This window comes from Alosa alosa, chromosome 17 (assembly GCF_017589495.1).
Source record: "Alosa alosa isolate M-15738 ecotype Scorff River chromosome 17, AALO_Geno_1.1, whole genome shotgun sequence".
Lineage (NCBI taxonomy): Eukaryota > Metazoa > Chordata > Actinopteri > Clupeiformes > Clupeidae > Alosa > Alosa alosa.
In genome coordinates, this window is record NC_063205.1 from 9,270,552 (window position 1) to 9,294,858 (window position 24,307).

At 40.8% G+C, this 24,307-nt stretch overlaps 1 long non-coding RNA gene across 1 annotated transcript; it reads left to right on the forward strand.

Moving 5' to 3' along the window:
* Positions 1-9,027: 9,027 nt before the first annotated feature.
* Positions 9,028-18,071, forward strand: LOC125310936. Its single transcript, XR_007196392.1, has 6 exons — positions 9,028-9,203; positions 11,337-11,453; positions 11,600-11,699; positions 17,205-17,282; positions 17,401-17,533; positions 17,912-18,071. It is a non-coding gene; the product is annotated as an uncharacterized LOC125310936 (long non-coding RNA).
* Positions 18,072-24,307: the final 6,236 nt, after the last annotated feature.

The window sequence follows — 24,307 nt, forward strand, 5'->3', positions numbered from 1 at the left end:
TAAAAAGGCCTAGCCTAAATGAATCAAGGCAAAACAAATAGCCTAGTAGCCCAATGAAACATACAGATTGATTTAGTATCTTTGTAACATTATTAAATTATTCTGTTACTATGCCTACGTTTGCAAAAGAGAACATTTGATTCACAATAATGTTACATTTAATTTACATGTTGACAATGATTAGCCTAGTTTTGGTTGTTGTTGGCTGCGTTATTGCATGTTAGTTATGCCTACAATGCAAAATTGCTTCCTCGCGATTGGAAGCTCCTGTAGATGCATTGGATTTCAAAACCGCAGGTTTGTGAATAGGTCTGTGAGTAAGGAGTCCTCTTGACTTCTTTTAAGCTGTCAGAGGTGGGAAGGTGTGATTTTTTGGGGGAAGGGCCGGATTAACTGGGCACAATTGTCTGATGGCCCCTTCCCCCAGCCAAGCGGAATCGGGTGGTTAGTTAATAGGCCTATCGTTGAAGATTTTTCCTGCCATCTAAGGCACGAAGCATCTGTGAGGCCAAGCCTCACCAAGTAGCTCGTTTGTTTACAACTAACATTCCATTTAATTAAACTGCTTTATAGGCTATGCCGAAATAGTTTTCAACGTTTGAATATTAGTGTCGGGTGAATTGAAATGTTCTCAAAGTAGCCCCCCCGTCAAGCAATATAACCATACAAACGCGCTTCCTGCACTCATTGTTTCAAAAGGAGTAATTTTGGCTTTGTCAGAACTGAAGAGCTGTGGACGGCACGGCACGGTATGCCCAATGAAAATAAATTAACGCAACGCAACACACACAACACAGACCCCGATTCTCTGCTGCAGTCACTGACATGAACGAAACACAGAACCCGCTTCTCTCCACGGCAGTCACTGACAGTAACCTAGAATAAATGCATGGGGAAAAACACTTCCCCATGACAAAGACATCGTAAAACACTGAAAGTTAATATTTTGTCACTAGCAACATTCATCTGTCCTTTGTCAAATGTATTATGTTCCAAGTACCCTATCGTAATTCTGCTTCATAAAGTTGAACAAATACATTTGCTTATTTCACAGAAAAATATAAATAGCCAGTCTACAGTGCAGAGTTGGTAAGTTATGGTAGGCCAACCTGCAGTGAACATACAAACAGGGGAAATTATTTCTCTTGCAGCCGGAGTAGCCTCAGGTGCGCGCACGTAGACATAAGGCCGAACATGCAAGCCAATGAATCGTGCTTTCTCTCACGACAATCAGCGCCGTTAAACTTAAATAGGTTAACATCACTCTAAGTTAAGCCTTCAAGCAAAGGAAAACGATGATTTGAAGACATCTGTTTTAGTTGGAAGTGCAAGGGGTAGCAACAGGGCAACACAGAGACAGGCCCGATGGCAGGGCTGTTATGAGAGTATTCAAATATGGGATATTCTACGGGAAAAACATTAAAACGGCAAGACAGCGGGGAAAGTTAAAATACGTGATAAACACGGAAAAAGTTGGCATGCATTGTTTTAGGTCCCGTGCACAGGGATTATTTGTCATACTATTAATCACATATGATTATTTGTGAAATTGTGCAAACAGAAGCAACACATTTGAAAAGGAAGGACTGGTAGCATGCAAGCTCACGGGAAAGATTGATTTAAGAACGTTATCACAAAGTGTGTGGCTGTGGCGCTGGCGGAAGACAATTGGCAGGGGAGGGTCATGTCTTTTTTTAACAATTCTGTCGGAGGGTCATTGAACAATTTCTAGCAGGCAAGAGAGGGTCATGCAACTTCCAACTGAAGCACTCAAAATTCCTCCGGTGGCCCCTTCAATAAATAACAATCAGTCCCTAGATTGCTGCTGGGCTATATGTCTTGGTTCTGTTAACAACTCATTGTCAAACGCATAGCCTATCTCGCAGTTGCATCCATTACAAACAAACATGCAATGTGAACGTCTGGGATTGGGGAGAGCACTAAATGCTCTACTGAATAAGCACGAAGTCAAACCTTGAAAAACACTCTTTAATAATCCAAAAAAATTAAAAGTAAACTAGTGACCATCAAAAACCGTTTATCGCTTGTAACTCCGTGATACCAGGACGGAACAGGAAGGCATTTGGCTGAGCAACGGAGGTTAATATGCTCCATGCTTTGTCCAAATGATGACTGTCTATCATCGTTGCACTCGGAGAAAACCGAATGTTTCATTAAGTCCCGTTTCAATCGTCCCGGTTGTACCTACTCAAAACGCAGATAGAACCTTATTATTCGTAGCGAAATAGCTGTTCAGCATGATTCATGCCCAATTAATTCCCCTGTTAAAGTGTTAGCCTTTGTAGTTTGGTTTAAGTGATAGGCTATGATAAACGGCGATGGCCAAATATGTGAAAACGTTAAAATACAGTAGGCGATAAACCCGGAAAAAGTTGACAGTGATTTTTTCATAATCACTTTGGAGGGTCATAGAAAAATGTATTGCTGGCGAGGGAGGGTCACGTCTTTTTGGACTAATGCTCCCAAAACTCCTCCGGTAGCCCCTTAAATAAATAACGAACAGTCCCTAATGAAGTAAACTTGTGACCATCAAAAATCGTTTATCGCATGTAACTCCGTGATAACAGGACGTAACAGGAAGGCATTTGGCTGAGCAACGGAGGTTAATACTCTATATTTTGTCCAAATGATGTCTGTCTATCATCGTTGCACTCGGAGAAAACCAGAATGTTTAATTTGTCCTGCGTCTCTACGGCTGCAAACGGGATTCACTCGCAGTTAACCAAATATTTCTTTATTGGGCAGGGCAGGCATATTTCTGGCTATTACATTATTTCTAAACCAGTCTGCTAAAGTCTGTAGTGAAGTCTGTGTAGGGTTTGCCAGGCTCCATTTCTTTTTACGAGACACCCTGCTCACTTGAGCCATCTACCGGTTGTTTGGGTTGTTGCAGCATCTCACTGGAAAAATACAAATTAAAGTCGCGTGATACCGCGTGATCCCACGCGCGGACCGCGAGTGAAGCTGGCCAAGTCGAAGCACTGCCCACTGTATAAGTAGGCATATGCTATTTGTAGGCATATGCAAAAGTATTACATTTTTTTCTGTGTTCCATGTAAGTGGGCAATGTGTTGGCAGTGAGCATGTATAGGCAGTATTTCTGTTGCACATTGGTCTATATTGGCAGCTTAGCAAACACCTCTCAAGCAGTCTGCCTCTTCGAGGAAAAAAGACACTTAAAAATAACAGGGTAGAGTAGGTGCCCTGCTGAACGGGAGGCTTTGATGCAAGTTTCTCTGCTCTTCACTTTCTTATGCATTCACCGCCCTCCTGCCTGTTCAACTTCACTGTCTGATGTTTTTACAAAACTGGCTTTTACTGAGGACCAAAAGCCTTCTACTCCATCTGAGAGCAAAAGAGCTCACTGCTAGGTGTCTTCAGTGAAGGGAGGCGAAAATGTGAGTGAAGGATAGATAGAAAGAAATAAAGAAAGCAAGGAGAAAAAGACAGGGATGAAAGGATAAGGGCATAAAGCTCTTGGACAGCCCCCAAAACTAACAATGGGCTAAGAGAGGGTGAGAGAGAGAGAGAGGAACCTCAGGATCAGTTTAAATTAGGGCTGTCAATCGATTAAAAAAATTAATCTAATTAATTACATACTCTGTGATTAATTAATCTAAATTAATCGCATATATAATTTTTGCTGTGAAAATATTTTAAATATTTAAATTCAAATGAATCATTGAATAATCAGCATTTGTGACATTAACTTCAAAAATTCTTTTATTATTATTTTCACTCTTCAAATAATTGCCATAATAATCTATGATATGACATAATATGCTGAGGAAATAAATTCAAAAGTGCTTCAGTAAGAAGTTTTTTTTTTCACATACAAGGCATTTCAGGCCACATATACGACCTAGGGGACACAATGAAAATAAATTAACACTCCCCTCAATGTCAACACTTATTTCTTTGCATTGATGTATATATAGAGCACATTCCTTGCTGCAGACATGACAGAGGACTTTATTTTCAACACTCTATTTTTATCAACACCATCAGGCCGTTTTTAAAAAGTAAATGTTCCAATCAATGATCCAGGCAGCACGTTTTCTTCTCACTCCTTCATTTTACAGTCTAATTTTTACTGACTAGAACTCGGGGTCAAAGGTCATACAGAATCGATTAATCTGCACTAATTTTTTTAATCAGTTATTTTTTCTCAAATTAATTAATCGAAATTAATCAGTTATTTTGACAGCCCTAGTTCACTGGGCTAGGGTATTTTCTTTTTTCTGTTTTTGAAAACGTCAAAGGGATGAACAGTATTTCATCTAGGAGCATTTTCAGGCTAACTCGTTTTTGCCCTGTGATGACCCAAGCTTGAAGGGACAAAACAATATAGAGGAGAAGATATGTGGTCGAGTCCAGCTCGGGGGAGAAGACCAAAACCCACGAGTAATATTTAATTACATTTCAAACCGATGGGCCACCCCTGTTTTTGTGATTCATTGATTCAATTAAAAGAACTTTAATTAAAATCCGTGTCAAATTAGCAGCCACTGGATACTGTCAGCCTGCCCTGTTGCAGAAGTGCAGCATCAGTGAAGTAGAAGCGCGGGGGAAAAACACTCAGGCAGAGCGAGGATCTCATTTCGCTCTGAGACGAATACTCGGACGCCACAGTGTCACAGTGTCGTAGCGCCTGCTGCCTCCACTCCTGCAAAATGTGACATGCTACCGTCATGGACCCCAGGAGTGATGCTGTCCCTTCCTGCTATCGTTCCCTATGTCCCTGGCCCTTGTCACCCAAAACCTTATATTTTTCCCAGGACAGAAAATGAATCCAGATGTGCTGCAGTGAGCTGGCAATGCCATTTTCTGCTGTCAGCATCGTTTTATTCCCCAGTTAATATTTCCCTTCGCTCTCCCGGCTCACGTCACCACACGGGCTCGGAGAGCATAATTTTCCTCCCAGCTCCTGCTCCCGTCACACCGACTGACATTTCATCCACAGCGTGGCCAGGCAGGGCCCGTAATTGAAATTCTGAACCCTGTGTGTGTGTATGTGTGTATGTGTGTGTGTGTGTGTGTGTGTGTGTGTGTAGGAGAATGTGTGTGTGTGATAGAGCAGAATATGCGGGTGACAGAGTCCAGCGTGTGACTGCATGTGTGTTTAGAGTGGCAGTGTTTGTAAGCAGGTGAGGTGTTGTGGTACTCTTCAGTTCCGCTGCTAAGTGTACACTTATGACAACTTGCATCAACTGCAAGATGATAAGTGCACCCAGCAGACGCCAAGTAGAGAAAAGCAGGGCCATCTACAGTAACTGAAGTGCAGAGAGCCAAGAACATAGCAAAGATTACGTGTTTTTATACCGTTTGTATTTAGACGTGTGTGTGTGTGCGTGGGTCTGTGCGTGTGTGTGTGTGTGTGTGTGTGTGTGTGAGTGTACGTGTGCATGTGTGTGTGGGTCTGTGCATGTGATAGAAAAGTGGACTTGACACAACCTAGATAATAACATAAATGCATAATCATTGTTCCACTAGTTGGACTAACACACTTCTGTGGCACTATCTGAAATGCAGTGTAAACGAAACACTTCGTCGTGTCCTTTCGCTTCTTTTTCTTGAACGACTTCAGCTGATACTTGTGCAACCACAAATGCCACAAGTCCCATCACAGCTGACTATTTGCATCAAGAATAGCTCTCCTGTGGCTTTCTAAAAGCTCTCGCCTTACAGGAGATCAAGTCTGCGAGTGGTAAAAGAGAAGCCTGGCACCGAAAAACGCTGACCTTGAAGCCATTAACGCTCTAATTTGACTGATAAAGCCACAGGTTTAATCTCCAATATTCTTTTATCAGCCGTATTATTTTACGGCGTCCGACACACCGGAGTGGTTTTCAAAGAGGTGCGAGGAGAGGGGATACAGAGGAGACTCTTTAAATAGAATCATCCATCCATCCCATTTATGGAAGGCCAGTCACCTCCTAAAGCTCACGTCCACTCGTAGGGAGCCCGTCGAGGTTTCTGAGGAGAGTTGACGACCTATTTCTGGAGCATGTCCATCTAGCCGAAAGACACAGCAGCAGTCAGTCATAATGCTATCACATGGTCCGCTGTGCTAACAATGGGAGAAGGCCAGTGGAAGATGTAGTTACAGATGGAAGAGCTATCATTGAGAGTGGAAATCATGTCACTTGTCATTGTGATACAATGAGGTGAAGGAATTCTCTCTTCACGGTAACCAAGTCCTTTGAACTGGCTGAAAGGCTGAATGCTGTTTCCAACAACTGTGGCTTTGAACAAATCAATGTTGCACAGACTGCTGATTGTCTTGAAGAGAATGTTATGTTTTTGTATCAGTAGTTTGTTTACATGTCTAAAACCACTCAGGTCAGTGATTTAAGCACCTGATAATTTGCTGATTGGTAGCTTTCTGGCAGAACAACCTCCAGCAGCTAGGACACACCGTGGGTGAAAAAACGGCATTTTGTAAACGTAAGCTGGATTTACACTCCGATCTGCCCTGACTTCATCCAAGACCTTTGGAAGGTCACTAAACCTTAAGACTGAAAATATAATAGAAATGCCTCTATGTATTAACCCTGAGCCAAACCTTAACCTTGACACCATTCCAAACCTACACTCGGGTCAAAACACACATTCAACCATCAATTGCAGTAAGCAGAAATGCTTCCTTTCTTCAGCATTAACTTGAACAAGGAATGCAGCTGTTTATATATTTACAGCTTTGCTCTTATTTATGATTGTCTCTGGAGATATGCAGTAGATTCAACATGACGATTGTAGTGGACACAGAAGCAATTAGAACATGCATAATGTGTCTCTCGTATTATAGCGATAATACAATCAGTCAAAGGCTGCACGTTCACATTGCGACAGTGTATATTCTGTGTCTCTACTTTGCAGCCTTCGCTTGCGCTTGCCCAAGTGTCAGTGTAAAGCTACAGGACCGTTTTGAGGTTTTATTGTAAAGAACACAGCAATACATTACAAACCTGCCGCTGGGCAGTGTTTTCTCTTGGCCCTTCAAGTGCCTCTGGTGTTGGCTCGCGTTCTGGGGAGAGTGGGAATGTATGATGGATCATGTGAATGTGTGAGGACATCAAATTCAGCACTCACCCTCCTGGTGATGTTTATGTTTTGATTGTTCCAAAAGGACACAGTGCAGAGTGGAAAGAGAGAGAGCGAGAGAAAGAAAGAGAGAGAGAGAGATATGGGGGAGTGGTGGTTGTAAAGGAATAGCCTTACCCTGTGAGTCACAGCCTTCTGAGGACTCTAGAGAGTAGCCATTGATCAAAGAGGCCCATTTGAAAGGCTAGTCACTGCTCTTAAGATGTGTAATCTCTGTAGCCACCTCAGTATCCTAATCATCACCATGAAATACCCAGCAACAACATCCCAGAGGACAGTGCTAATGGTTCTGGACATTCCCACTAAAGCGAGAGGTCATTCTGCCCGCAAGGCCCATACATGCACACAACTACACACAACCACACACACACAGCATGCTCATACACAAACATGTGAAAACATTCTAGCACAAACACAAACCAATGCAATACCAATAAAAATTTAGACATACTGTATAACCTTTTACCAATATGGTTGTTCTCATTTGCACACTCACAGCACAATCATTCAACCCCCACTCAAAATGAATCTAAAAGAAGAGAGACAGAGAGAAAAGCACGCCTACCACCACTTCCCTCTCTCAAGAAAGTACAGAAAGGCACTTTTTAGTGATTGAAAGGGTTTCTTTGAAGCCTGCGATTGTCAGCAGTTTCTTTGCGGCAGCTGCTCCCGTCAGAGAGAGAAGGCGAAGCTATTAGTGTAGCTTAGCGCACATAACATATGAAATCCCCACTAACATGCGAATAAAGGTAACGCTATAGCTACAGGGCTCACGCCCACGGCTGCCTCCTGAGAGACCAGGGGCTTCCAGGGCTGCCTCACCGAACATGAACATCGAAGGGGAGAGTGTGACTAATCCAGCTTTGTTTGTCTGCTCTCCCCCTGTGGGATAGTCATGGAGAATGGCACAACAGGAGGTCATCTATGTAGGCTTCCCGAGAGGAGTTCCCCACTCATTACTGGGTGAAAAGGCTCTGAATCAGGGGATATACTTACCGGATATTTTTTTATGACATGCAGCATATCAGGAGCATCTTTGATCATATCCTGAGTTTTTAAGAATCAGTGAAAATATTGATTTATTTTGACTCCTGATTTGCCAATGAGATATCAGGGGTATGTATACCCAAATCACAAGTCACACACACCATTTCTGGATATCTTTGGGTAGGTCTCCACCCTTGGATAGACTATCATATTAGATATCAGCCTAGGCCCAAGATCTGCCTAATTAACAGTCACGCATGCCCTACCCCCAAAACGTTCCATAAAACATCACTGATAGGCTATTTGCCGTTTGATTTCTATCTAATTTCGGGACATTCAAAAATAGACAAATAGACAAAAATATTTAAAGACTACTTTGTTCAGGCCAAGGCAAGCCTAGGCCTACTTCTAATTATTTTGGTTATGGTTCAATTTCAATGATATCTTTGAGATTTTATAGTTGCTGTACTCTGTAGATCTAGCCTAATATACTTTTTATGTATAATATGCATGAGATCTGTTGAAGGAATAAAGTCCACATTTTAAATTATCTGCTTTCCCGTAGTCCCCAATGCTGCCTGCCAAAACGAATTTGGTTTAGCTGGAGTTGCCACATAACAACAATACAAAGTTAAATTTAACAGTAGCCTAAACAATTTAAAAAGTTGGTAAGAGTAGGCCTACATTAAGAAGAATAGCAATAATAAACAATAATTCAATCAAACGTGGGTCAATGTAATGACTGATAAACCAATGTTGATTTAAGAAACAAGGCTTCAAATGAAATTGATGTCAAACTATATGAGAACCAATAATGTTAATAATCAGAATAGTAGTAATAGCCCACTTGACTACTATGTTTTGACACTTCTACTAAATTAGTTTGGTAGTCATTTTAATGTAGGCCTAAAATATGCCAACAGGCTTAATAATTTCCACGATTTCTCATGTTGCCTCTTGATAAGTGCATGCGCACACACAGCCAACTGACTTTTCAACCAACTCCTGCCACTGGTGGTGACTTCAACTGTCACTTTTCTGTCATGCATCTGACTGCAAGCTGTACAAACTTTGCTGTCATCATATCCAAGGTAAGAACTACAGTACTTTTGTATGCCAATTGAAAACTGGAATTAATTAGGAAAATACTGTTTTTATATGCATTAATGTTAACCAAAACCGTTTGTTAACCGAGAATTAGCTAACGTTTGCTAGCTAGTGAGCTAACATCGCTAACGTTAGCTGTTAATGTTAACTTTTCTAATAACTAACTTTACCATTGTGTGGAATATCTGGAATGGTAGTAATGTCATATCCAACAATAAGTCTGTCTGTCAGATTTCGTTATGGAGGTAAAGTTTTAGTTTGAATGAAATGGCCAAGGCTATGGAGCTGGTAAGTCCCACCCTTTCCGCTATCCCCGCTGGACCTCTAGATTGAAAAATCGTTAATGCAAGTGAATGTGAGAAAATAATTATTTTCTGGTCCCGTTTGAATTTTGCCATGAATGTGAACATATGTTGTCTGTGAATTTTTAATATTAATTTTCGTGTAAAGATTGCTACAATTGAACGGGTAGAAGTTTGATGCAGTTAAACTTTGTGAGAGCACTTTGTGGACTACAACTTTCCGCTAGACGACAGCTAACTAGTTTCCCATAACAACCATCAGTTGGTCGAGATGTAGAGGGTTATTAAGATCGACTTTGAACACAGTGAACCATACAACTTTACAATCACACTGTATCATAGTGTTAATGTATTGAGTGAAGCTAGACATGTTTCGAATATTTTTGTTACCATGTGTGTTTATTCCTGCCGTTACAAAAACTAGCATTTCAGTTAATGTTAGCGATTAGAGCTAGCTCACGTCACAGGCGACATGTAGTCTTTCTCGTTATGTCTTTTCCACAACTGATAGCCGAAGAATCATATAATATACTGTCAAACTCGTAACATGAAAAATTATATTAAAAATTCACAGACAACATATGTTCACATTCATGGCACAATTTAAACGGGACCAGAAAATAATTATTTTCTCACATTCACTTGCATTGACGATTTTTCAATCTAGAGGTCCACTGGGGGTTTAGCGGATGGGCGGGACTTACCAGCTCTATCAAGTACGAGTATGTTAGCAGAGCCCGTCTACGGAGAGCCTTGCCACTCCGTATTAAGTCCCATTGTACCGAATTTTGGATGCAGTTCCACCAGAGTTCCACTGGGGGGTGATCGCCATGAGTGCAGAATGAATGGGAGTCAATGGAGCTAGACGGCTAAATTTGTCTCTTTCACCTGATTGTCGTTGACAAATCTCAGATTTGATTGTAGTTTGTATAGCTTCAACATGGGTTATAGGTCAAAAGTTGAATGAACGAGTACTTATGTCCTTTTGATTTCTTACAGGTTGGGTCGTTGTTGCACATAACACGCTAGCATTGTGCTAATGAATGATGTCATTGACACATTTGAAAGGCTTTTTAGAACAATTAAGTGACTTTAAAAAATATAATACTCAACCAAGTGTATTTTCTTTGCCTCCCCTTTCAAATACACTACTCAAATTACTTTAAAAATATATATATCCCTAGAAAAGTGGATTTTGAGGGGTACAGCTCCATAGACCTCCATGCATTCTGCACTTTCGGACGAAATTTCATGTGGAACCACAGAAGGAACTGCAACCAGTTCAGAAACCGGAAGTTTTCCGAGAGTGGCAGTTCTCCCCTTATTAGACATTCTCTGATGTTAGCTAACCTAGCTATAACTTAGCCTACATTTATAGTGGCTGCTAATGACCATGCAGGCTAACGTGAACAGGGGGTTGACCTACCTCAATATGATGCCGACAAGTCAAGGGATCTTTAGTTTGTGAAGGGTGATGTATAGTGTTACATTAAGCCATCCTTACACCAAAAGACTTGACCAGATGTGGGTAAGATTATTGACAGATTGTAGTCTTTTGAGTAAAGCTTGAATGGGGGGCATTAGTTAAAAAACTCCAATCTTTCCCAAATCTTGTCAAAGTATTCTGGTGTATGGGTAGCATTGGGCAAAATATTCTTCATTTCATAGCCCTTATTTGGTTGTACCTGGCTTGTGCCAAGACATGTGTATATTTAAGATGCATGTGAGGCCAGTAGTGCTTCAGTGATGGTCTTTTCATGTTATGTGTATTTTGCAATTTATTAATCTTAATTTCCCTCTGTTCCCTGTTTCCAGGCAGTGAGTTGTGAGGACTGCTACCCTGAGAACACTGAGTGCATTCTGGAATATTCCAAATGTGTGTCACTTCCATACAAAAGAAGTTCCAATCCTGCAAGAGAGTTCACTCACCAGGTAGAGACAGACAGACAGACAGACACACACACACACACACGTAGAACAGCAAATAACATTATAATAGGTGTGCATGTATTTGTGTCTGTTACTGTGTTTAGTTTATCCCCTTTTTTTCATGTGTCTGTTTGTTGTTATGACTGTAGTGGGCTCCATCAACAGACCAGGGCAAAGTCGGTCTGTCCTGCTACTACTACATGCTACTTGACTATGTCTGGAAGCCATGGCTGCCGCCCTCAACATGCTGTAAGTGTTTGTTTGTGTGTTTTGAATAAGGGCTATGGGGTATGTCACTGTGCACACTCTAATTTGTTTGACAAATGTGCAATGTACAGTGGGCATTGCTTTTAAATGGCCACTTCAGTCGCGCATTACGAGGCGTGAAGCTTTAGTACCACTTTCAGCCACTGTGCGTCGCTCTGCCACTGTACATCGCTCTGTCAGTAGCCTGACTGCCGCCCCTTCTGAAAAAGCAGGAGGCTAGGCTACCTTTAAACGTAATTGTTACCGAGAGGAATCCCAGCCTAGGAATTCAATAAAAAAATAAATCGTAATTAAACATTACCTCGATTAAGGCTACTTGGGTATGGCTTAAGCCTTGACTACACGGTGGTAGCGAAAATCGAAATCTGCTTTTGATAGCCTACCGGTGCCGCTCCACAAAACGAAAAAATATCTTAATTTGCTGTCTATGTTATTGTCAGTGTTGGGGGTAACGCAACTACGCAAATCAAAACAGTGTCTTAATTTGCCCTACTTCTTGACTGCAATGTAGTCAATTGACTGCTTGACATGTCTTTTTTTTCTGTACAATAAACAAACATCTGCTTTATGCCGCAGAATTACATTCATATTTGGCTGACTGCAGACGCGCCACTTCCCTCCCCATATTCCAAGATTAAGATAGTAGCCTATACAAAAAGCACTACATACATGCAATTTGACAAAACACTGATCCTCATTTTGCGAATGCGAGGACGATATGAGCATGTTGCATTTAGTTAGATGTCCGAGTCACGCATAATGTTTGAAAACCACTGGCTCGTAATCACAATAATTTAACACACGACAGTTGGATAGCCTACTTCATCATGTCCCCATGCCTACATTTTTGTGAGTAGCATAGAGATCGTTAAAAACAATAAAGTATGGCTCTCCGTTTGGGACATCGAAAACGTATATTTTTAATAGACTACCGTCGAAGATGCTGACTTGCAAAAGCCTCGGGATAACACGTTATCTCCACTATCATCAGTCATGCCCCTTGATCAAAGTGGGGAATGAAATAAAAGTTTGAGAACCACTGGCTTAACAAGTTACATGCAGTCCAGAACATAGAATCTGTTGCAATATTCTGATGATCGGCGATGATATCGGCAAATGTTTGTTTTCCAAAGTAAGAATTTCACTTCACCATGCACCTTCGACAATGAATAGCTCATTACACTTGTTACTGTTAAACGTAGGCCTAACTGGTATCATTACAAACATTATTCTGTGTCCTAAAACTAGCATATTTTATGGCATTGTGTCATGTAAATTCGTTGCAAAATCTAGAGAAATGTGTGAGGTGGTCAGCGGGGGACAATTGAGACACACATTGGATTGTGTTATTACTTGAACATTCCACACTATCCACAGCTGTGGTAGGCCTATCAGGGGCAGGATGATTACTGTTAGCGCAGGCTTTATAAAAAATTCTTCAACAGAAGGCCTTGAATGTTGTCTTGTTTGTGGAGCGCTTTGCTTCGCTTCTGTAATCTCGGCTTCATTGAAAATGAGGGCTTCCCTCAATGACCCTCCGAGAATAAATAAATGTTGAATGAATGAATGAATGAATGAATGCAGGCTTGCCCAAAATAAAGGCCTGTGGTTTGCGCAGCCTACAGTAAATAACAGACCCGCCAGAATGTGCGTTATGATGCTTTACGAGCAAGATGTTTTTGGTACCCTACGCACACTGCATGTTCTTAAATAACAATGATCATCAGTAATATTCGACCATTAATTTGGGTAAATGGGCAAGCGTGACCACCTTGATTGGCTTATGATTGTAACGCGGGCATGATTCCAAACACCTCCCTTACGATGATGAGTGACAGGTGACAGGTCTCAGAATGCGTGCGCTACACAAGGACGGAAGATGATGAATAACTGGGGCCGTAGGCTATTCACAAAGGCTTTTATCTTACTACTAGGAGTAGGCTACTCCTAAATCGCACTTAAAGATTTTAGCTTTGAGTTTTCTCTTAAAAGTTATTCACAAAGCCTTTCAGACAACTCCTAAACTAGGAGTGAGTCTTCGTGGCTATGGATGACGTCATTACTCATGCACGAGCTTGACTGAAGTGACCACCTTGATTGGCTGACGATTGTAACGCGGGAATTCCAAACACCTCTCTTCCGATGATGACTGACAGGTGACAGGTCGGAGAATGCGTGCGCTACACAAGTAGTGCTAAGGACGGAAGATGATTAATAACTGAATAAAAAGGCCTAGCCTAAATGAATAAAGAGTAAGGCAAAACAAATAACCTAGTAGCCTAATGAAACATAGGCCTATGGATTGATGCAGTAGCCTACCTTTGCAACATTATTAAATTAATCTGTCACCATATGCCTAGGCTACGTTTGCAAAGAGGAGAACATTTTAATTGGATTTACAATGAAACGTTACATTTCATTTACATGTTAACAATGAGTAGTTTTGGTTGTTGTTGGTGGCGTTATTGCATCCCTTTTATGAATGCAAAATTGTTCCATCGCAATTGGAAGCTCCTGTTGCGCATAGGCAACACATTTCAAAACATTGCAACGTAAAATGCCACAAAAAAGCTGTTTATGAATAGGTCTTAGTGAGTTAGGAGTCCTCTCGACTTAAGCTGTCCCAGACTTAGGTGCTACTTTTAGGTGTAAAATGCTTCGTGAATTACTTTTTGTGAAAAAATTAGGAGTCCTAAAGTTAGGAGTGACACACCCATTATTTTTAGGAGTTGCTCCTAAATTCGCCAGTTAGGAGCTACTTTTAGCCTTAAAATTCTTTGTGAATACGGCCCCTGAATAAAAAGGCCTAGCCTAAATTAATCAAGGCAAAACAAATAGCCTATAGCCTAATGAAACATATGGATTGATGTAGTATCTTTGTAACATTATTAAATTATTCTGTTACTATGCCTACGTTTGCTAAAGAGAACATTTTAATTTGATTCACAATAATGTTACATTTAATTTACATGTTGACAATAATTAGCCTAGTTTTGGTTGTTGTTGGCGGCGTTATTGCATGTTATTTATGCCTACAATGCAAAATTGCTTCCTCACGATTGGAAGCTCCTGTAGCTGCATAGGATTTCAAAACACGGCAAAATGCCGCAGGTTTGTGAATAGGTCTGTGAGTAAGGAGTCCTCTTGACTTCTTTTAAGCTGTCAGAGATGGGAAGGTGTGATTTGTTGGGGGCAGGGCCGGATTAACTGGGCACAAATGTCTGATGGCCCCCCTTCCCCCCAGCCAACGTGAATCGGGTGGTTAGTTAATAGGCCTATCGTGAAGATTTTTCCTGCCATCTAGGTCACGAGCGCATCTGTGAGGCCAAGCCTCACCAAGTAGCTTGTTTGTTTACAACTAACATTGCATTTAATTAAACTGCTTTATAGGCTATGCCAAAATAGTTTTCAACATTTTGAATATTAGTGTCGGGTGAATTGAAATGTTCTCAAAGTAGCCTTATGGCTGAAAGCTGCTTGGGATCCCCCCCGTCAAGCAATATAACCATACAAACGCGCTTCCTGCACTCATTGTTTCAAAAGGAGTAATTTTGGCTTTGTCAGAACTGAAGAGCTGTGGACGGCACGGCACGATATGCCCAATGAAAATAAATTAACGCAACACAACACAGACCCCGCTTCTCTCGCGTCAGTCACTGACATGAACGAAACACAGAACCCGCTTCTCTCACGGCAGTCACTGACAGTAACCTAGAATAAATGCATGGGGAAAAACACTTCCCCATGACAAAGACATCGTAAAACACTGAAAGTTAATATTTTGTCACTAGCAACATACATCTGTCCTTTGTCAAATGTATTATGTTCCAAGTAGCCTATGCGTAATTCTGCGTCATAAAGTTGAACAAATACATTTGCTTATTTCACAGAAAAATATAAATAGCCAGTTAGGGTCTACAGTGCAGAGTTGGTAAGTTATGGTAGGCCAACTTGCAGTGAACATACAAACAGGGGAAATTCTTTCTCTTGTAGCCGAGTAGCCTCAGGTGCGCACGTAGACATAAGGCCGAACATGCAAGCGCCAATGAATCGTGCTCTCACGACAATCACGCAGTTAAACTGAAATAGGTTAACATCACTCTAAGTTCGCCTTCAAGCAAGGAAAACGATGATTTGAAGACATCTGTTTTGTTGGAAGGGCAAGGGGTAGCAACAGGGCAACACAGAGACAGGCCCTATGGCAGGGCTGTTATGAGAGTATTAAAATATGGGATATTCTACGGGAAAACATTAAAACGGCAAGACAGCGGGGAAAGTTAAAATACGTGATAAACACGGAAAAGTTGGCATGCATTGTTTCGGTCCCCGCGTGCACAGGGATTATTTGTCATATTATTAATCACATATGATTATTTGTGAAATTGTGCAAACAGGCGCAACACATTTGAAAAGGAAGGACTGGTAGCATGCAAGCTCACGGGAAAGATTGATTTAAGAACGTTATCACAGTGTGTGGCTGTGGCGCTACGGAAGACGGCGACAATTGGCAGGGAGGGTCATGTCTTTTTAACAATTCTGTCGGAGGGTCATTGAACAATTTCTAGCAGGCAAGAGAGGGTCATGCAACTTGCAACTGAAGCACTCAAAATTCCTCCAGTGGCCCCTTCAATAAATAACGAAGATTGCTGCTGGGCTATATGTCTTGGTTCATGTCTGTTAACAACTCATTGCCGTCAAATGCATAGCCTATCTCGCGGTTGCATCCATTACAAACAAACATACAATGTGAACGTCTGGGATTGGGGAGAGCACTAAATGCTCTACTGAATAAGCACAAAGTCAAACCTTTAAATGAAAAACACTCTTTAATAATAAAAAAAAATAACCGCTAATGAAGTAAACTTGTGACCATCAAAAATCGTTTATCGCCTGTAACTCAGTGATAACAGGATGTAACAGGAAGGCATTTGGCTGAGCAACGGAGGTTAATATGCTTTATATTTTGTCCAAATGATGTCTGTCTATCATCATTGCACTCGGAGAAAACCAGAATGTTTAATTTGTCCTGCGTTTCTTCTATGGCTGCAAACGGGATTCACTCGCAGTTAACCAAATATTTCTTTATTAGGGCAGGGCAGGCATATATCTGGCTATTAAATTATTTCTAAACCAGTCTGCTAAAGTCTGTAGTGAAGTCTGTGTAGGGTTTTCCAGGCTCCATTTCTTTTTACGAGACTACCGGTTGTTTGGGTTGTTGCAGCGTCTCACTGGAAAAATACAAATTAAAGTCGCGTGATACCGCGTGATCCCACGCGCGGACCGCGAGTGAAGCTGGCCAAGTCGAAGCACTGCCCACTGTAATGCATTAATACAGACACTAATCATCATTATTGTAGCTTTTTATAATAGTCTTGAATTTTGAAGTTTAGCCATGTTTACCGTTATGTTGGTGGTAATGTAAATAATGTGTTTTTTGCCAAACTGATCATAATCATAATTTTGTTAAATCTTATTTTCTATTGACAGAAACTGAAACCCTCACAAATAAAGTCACAAATCAAGAATTAACATTGATGGTGATGGTGGCAAGGGTGCCTTCATAAGGTAATTGTCATTTTTGTTTGTACACCTGATTGACTTACCAACTTATTCTTTAATGCTTTGATTTTTATCTTAATCAACAATAACATAATGTATAGCAATTGCTGTTTTATTTTTTTAGGTTCCATCCAGCAAGTCCCAGCCTGGAGCCAGAGGCTGGCACTGCACGTCAGATGGGGGAGGATCTATGTTAGGCATCAGAAAGGTGGTTTAAGCAAGAAAGCAAGAGCTTCTGCAGACAGTGTTGCAATTAGGTATGATACTTTTGGAAATTGATCTTAATGCCTTATTTAAAAAAAAAAATGAGGAAAAATCCAGCTTTTAAGGACAACAATTTTTTTTGTGAATGAATGATGTATCGCAAATAAATAAGTGTTCCTTAAAGGTTGGATTTTTCCTCATTTTGTTTTTTTTAATTAAGGCATTAAGATCAAATGATTTTTAAATATATGTGTATGCTAAGGTTATGTAAACTTATGAGCACAATTGTAATACATATCTCTATTACTTCTAACTATTGCACCTGACTTCTAGGCTGCTTTTGTGGGTTTGCTTTTATTTGTCACATAAGCTGAGTTAATTATATTCATGGACAGGGTCAATTGTAACAAATGCTTTCTTTCTTTTTTTAGACACCTGATTTTTACTGCCAAAGGGACCATCAGAGCACCACTACCTACCCTGCCAGACATCTATACCAGAAGAGTACGGACAAGGGCCCAAAATGTTTTAAAGGACATTTCACGCCCAGACCACGGACTGTTTAAACCATTGAGGTCAAGCAGAAGTCTCTGTTCTCACTTGAGGCAGGTTATAGAGAGGGGTGAGTGTCACTGCGTAAGCCCCCTACTGCAGGCGAGAAAGCCATGTTGATTTGAATATTGATTGATAAATACAATAAAGGCCATGTAACACATTTTATTGCCTGTCGCATATGAATTTTCATGGTAAAGTAAAATAAGTCATTGGGATTTAGCAGGTGTAATTCAAAGTAAATAATGTAATTAAGTGTATGTAAAATTAATATGAAATATTATTTAAGTTAAAGTTGCACAATAAGCTCAGTGTTGGTTATGTAGGACTATCTCACGTTTAAAACCATTACATAAATCACATGATTAATTTAAAAAATTAAAAACATTAAATATATGATATAAGTAATAAAGGCATAAAGCCTATGGAAAAGCAAATAAAGGCATACACATAAATGCCTGTGAAATTAGCTGTGCCTGGCAGTATATGCGTAGTTCCATGTTTGACATATCAGGGGGTATATGGGAACAAGAACAAGAGGTGTCCGGGGTCAAATAAGTAGCTAATACTTGAAACATGGATCATATCAGGTGAGAATATGAAGTCTGGATATCTTGCATGTCGTCGCAGTCCCATTCAGGACTTTTGATATGCTCCTGATATGAGAATTGGCACTAAAATATCAGGAGCATATCAACCAATTACCCAACCATTACACATATCAGGAAATATATCACTATGAATATTCCCTGATTCAGAGCCTTTTCACCCAGGCAGTTCATTTGAATTCTGTTGGGATTTTAATCCAATTCAGCTTTTGATTTATACTGATAATCTTGATTGAATGAAAAGTAATCTTTTCAACACTGTTTAATCAACTCTGGCATAACGCAAAGACTTAAAAATTGGTCAATGGTGGTGACACAGTATGAGATTATGATAGCTGCAAAACATTAATCACCCCCTCACTGTGATCATTGATTCTGTGTGGTCGTTGCTGATCTAAAGTGTTAGATGAAGGAAGCGCATTGATCGCCCTAATCCCTCCAGGCAAACAGATCAGGGAGCTTTGGGCAGTGTTAAGTCTTAATAAATTTATATTGTAATGCCAGAGTGGTTTTAGGGTCCACTAATGATCCCCTGTGATAGATTTATTCATCAATAATTTATTCTGGGCAATTTGCGACAGTGAAACAGTTTTTGCTTCCATTTCTAGGAATCCATTTAGTTTTGATTCATTTGTGGATAAAATTTTGTGTGTGTGTTTTTGCGGAGGCAATACAGAGGGCCCAAGTAAGGACACTGGAAGAGAGACTGGATAGGAGAGAGGGAAAAATTGAGAGATGCTGCTGGCTAGCAGTCTGACTGACTCCTGCCGTGCCAGGGAGACATTTGCAAGTGCATATGGGGTAACATTTGGTGCTTGTTTTTCTCCCACCTCCCAGTCCTAGCTAAACAGCGAACCTCCTCATGCCGATACCCGTTCTTGCTGATGCCCGCTGCGGACAGCCAGCCGGAGGGCACAGAGGGAAGGCGAGAGGAGCAGGGAGGCAGGCCATGTGGCAACGATCTTCACCCGCGGTGACAGGGTGTGTGATGCGTGTTAGTAACTGTCCTGTGGTACCTGGCAGACAGACTCATGGGGAGATGTCAGCTCTTGTCTGAAACGCTCCGGAGTGTTAGTGCTAATGAAACAACCCAAGGAGCCTGTGGACACATGGGTAACACATCTGCTCTCCCTCTCTTTTCATCCCCCTCTCTGTCTTTTCAGACAGTCTTTCTTGGCATATTTACAAAATGTTTTTTGTTTGGATATCCAATACATAATGGATAGGATCTTTCTTCATGAGGCAGCCTGCCTGTGTGGGTCATTTTCCATGTCACTGGTGTGGTCCTGTTTGATTGGCTGAGTTAGACATATCTAACTACAGATATTTTACCGTGGTGTATTGTTTGTTCCCCCTCTGTGCCTTTCTTTCTTGTAAATGTAAGTATGTGTGTCTGGATGTGGTACCAGTACCAAGGTACCAGTGCAGTGTAATAGTGGGGCTCTGCCTTTGCAGAAATATAATGTATCTCTTATATGAATTGAAATCTGAGAAATAGCAAACATTCGCAAAATCAATTTATAATGGCTGCCAAAAACAGACATGTCAAATTTCCTCAAGTGTTCTGGATTTTGGGTATGGTTTAGGTTCTGGCTGGCTGGCTGGCTGGCTGTGAAGCCAACATACCAGCTTGGCTGGCAAATAACCTAGGTGAAGCTGAGATTGCTGTGATGCTTGTGTCCATACTTGTGGCATGGGACCCTGGTGCACAGGCTCACACTGGTGTCCTGTCTGGTAAAGCTCCAGACGGACACCCCTCTTCTGCCAAGTGACAGCCTGGCCCTGAGATGCCAAGTCAGAATAGTCCATTCCCATACCTAACAGAATAGCTCTCTATTGGTAGGAGTTGGGGTACATCATACACATGACCAGAGGTGGAAAAAGTACGAAAATATTGTACTCAAGTTTTGGGGGCTACCAGAACAACCAGTTTTACCAAAGACTTTCTAATGAGGAGATACAGCACTCAAAAAATCCTCCATAGTAATGCATGGGGTTAGTTTGTAACGGCAATATGGCAGTTGTCTACATATCATATGTCTACACATATCACAACCCTTCCGCGGCAAAACGTTGACATGTGAATACATTGAGCCAATCATGTGGTGTGTTGTAAAATCAGGTAATCCACACATAAAAAATCCAAACAACTCCATAAGTAGAGTCATGTAATGAAGTGGAATAACACAGGGGAAAAGTATTAAACACGCTAAGAAAAAGCACTAAGGCAAGGAAAGGGAAGGAACAAGCTGGAATCTGTATAGAGAGTAGTTATCCTTTCTATCTGTGCAAATTAATATAAGCTTGGTTAGTAGCCTACATATTGATGGGCTATAAAAAGGTTTTTCATTACCAAGGTGTCACACAAGAAACATTTCATGATGGATAAAAGCAAAAAGCTCTCCCAAGACCTTTGCAACCTTATTGTTGCAAAACATATCAATTAAACTGGTTACAGATGCATTTCAAAACATCAGAATCTTCCAGTAAGCAGCATGGGAGCCATTATCTGCAAGTGGAAGAAACATCACTTCATCATCAACCAGCCATGCACAGGATCTCCTCGTAATATTTCTGACCAGGGAGTCAGAAGGATAGTCAATTCCAAGAGCCAAGGACCACTCGGAGAAAGCTCCAGAAAGACTTGAAGGCAGCCAATTCAATTAAATAGTTCTGGAAGTAACTAAAGATCAGGATTCACAAGAGGGACCCCTGGAATCTGTTTAGAACAATGGGCCAAAATCAGACCTGATACTGCGACCAATACGTTTTGTCATACAGGAAATGTCTTGAAGCTGTCTTTACAAACAAAGGCTTTTCGACAAAGTATTGAACAAATTTCAGTAGGCACGTTCAATACTTTTTTCCTGTGTCATTCCACTTTAATACACAAAACTCTTATGTTTGGATTTTTTATATATGTGTTAATATAATGTGTGGTGAAAATTTTGAATAGACTCACTGGAAGTTTAATTACTGGGAAAAAAGATAAGCGTTCAATACTTATTTCCACCATATATTTATTTTACCTGAATATTTTAACTTCCAAATTAAATGTCAAAATGAATGTCAGACGAAATTTAAAGGTTGACTGACTGGATTTTGTATACAAAACATAGTGAAAACTGTGTAAGGTCACTCTCACTCTCCCTTGCTAAAGAGCTAAATGGTTTAGTCCGCCTGCACGATTCATAAGGTAGTCTATCTTTTGTTTATTTAGTTGAGCATCGCTAGTAATGGACCGCTAATTGTTTTGCTGCTGGTGCAATGTCTTTCTCCAAGAAAGCCAAGTCAGGTTACTAAAAACAAAGGCCAAAACAGGAAAAAGAGAGACATCAAAATGAAGGGAAACAACTGCTAATAAACTTCTTTCCAAAGAAAGGTGAGCACAAACGTCAAAACACGAAATCCCATGGTGTTTGCTTAAATATCTCCGCAATCATTAGTGCTAAAACGAACTGAGACAACCGATTGGAATAGCGGAAAATACACTTTCATAGGTTAGGCTAATCTGATGCATTTCGGCTAGTGGTCTTTTTTTTTTACTCAAGTAATGGATGGGATTTTTGATGTAGCGAAGTAGGCCTACAATACTTACAATACTAAGTAAAATTTAAAATACCGATTTTATAAACTACTTAAAAAATACAAAATACACAGAAAAACTACTCAATACAGTAACGTGAGTAGGCCTAAATGTATTTCGTTACTTTCCACCTCTGCACTTGACTGACAGAAAGTGATGCAAATGTGATTTTTTCTAGTAGTCCTGATACTACTATATTGCAGTGTAGAGCACATTAGCTTATCTCCTTAGAGACTTTATTTCACTTCAACTTACTTTTGAAAACAATTAAATGATGAATTCTCAAACTAAAAAAAAAAACATTATAGAGCCCTACACCTGGGAATATTGTGAAGGCAATGTGTGTCTTCCAGTGAGTCACACAAACATGAATTTATGGAATTCTTGAAACATTTGACATTTTACTTGCTCCAGGTGTCCTTTAAATGTGGGCTATTTCCTTTTTTGTAACAAATGAATTGGTTTCAAAATGCTTGCCATGCTGCTTATCAGCAAATTACACAGATGCAGGGAAGATATGTGTATTTATTGTACCGCTGTGTAGAGGTGAGAAAGTCAAGTGCATGTGATTTTTCACCCCCTTGTAATGGCCTGTTGCAGTCCCAGCTATCTGCAAGTGTTTATAAACATAATTTATTACATTATTTGCCCATGCAGTCAAATAGAAAACATAGATCTCTAGATCCAATGGAACAGAAGTCATTTCTCCCATAATGCACTGTCAAGTTTGACCAAGATTTAGTGTCGTATAGAAAAGATTTGAGGAGAGTGATCTACTGACAAATATAGCAAGCCAAGTGATCATCAAATTGGTTGGGGGTGAATTGTAACAGTCATTAATTTTCTGAAATGGCAAAACATTCTGAGGGACCATTTGCAAGTGTGTTTGTGCTGAATATGTGTGTGAGGTGTTCAGATCAAGAGATTGTAGTGATTGTAGGCAAAGGATGGCAGCAAAGTTGATTGCTATGGTCGGTTAGGTTGTTTTGACTCATTGTGTGACCTTGTTTTGACAACTTTATCATAGAACAAGACGGAAGGAAAGGTACTTTGCTCTCACAATAGATCTGTGCCACTACTCGCAATGGTCTTTCCATTGTAAAGCAGATGTCTGTGTGGATTCTGTGAAAATGAGGAAGACTCGAAATGTAAGTGGAAAGTAACTAGGCAGAGAAAACCTCATGGCATGACTTTGCATAGCATGGCAAAGAAAGAGTGTGAAGAGTACTCCATTGCTAATGACTCTAGTCATTTACTGCCCCAGTGGACAACAAGGGGGGTGGGGTAGCCTTTATTAGTCACTGAAAAAGGAGAGAAGATATGGAATTTCCCAGGAGTCTGCCCTGGACCAGATATGGCTCCTAAAAGCTGTGAAAAACAGGAGAGCTACAATGCAATGGGAGACGTCAGCAATGAACTTCAGGGACCACCGAAGTCACTGGGGATTGATAGGACGTGTAGCACATATTTCTCAAAGGACAGCTTTTGTAAGAGATGGGACACGTGGTTCAGTGTACAGTATCTGACGCTTTAGCACAGCACAAGTTTGCGTAAGCTTGAAGTCCATTAAAATGGGCTGAGAAACACTTGTGCACCGTCTCACACTGGAATATAAATAAACTCAATAAATCTTTGAGGGCTGGTTCTCTGGTGGCTGATGTGGACTGTGTGGATGGCGTGTGGGCACAGGTGATGGAGGCAAGGCCAAAGTGGGACATCCATCTATGAAGCAGAGATGAAAGCTGCAGAACTCCCCCCATCACACCCCACCCCCCTCCTGGTGGAAAGATCCCTCTCTCCGCTCCTCTCTCCTCTCCTTTCAACACGCCTGCCTCCAAGCCAGTGATGCATCAGACGCCGACTTCACTCTGCAGAAAGACGATCTTAGCGTCAATAGCCCACTCAGCACAGCTACAGAAGGATGAGAGAGAGAGAGAGATAGAGAGACAGAGAAAGATGGAAAAAGAGAGAGAGGGAGAGATGGGGAGGGGTTATCGCAGTGCATTCAAGACAGAATTTAGAGCAAGAGCAAAATTATGGAGAAAGATAAAAAGGAGAGAAAGTGCAAGCTAGTAAGAAGA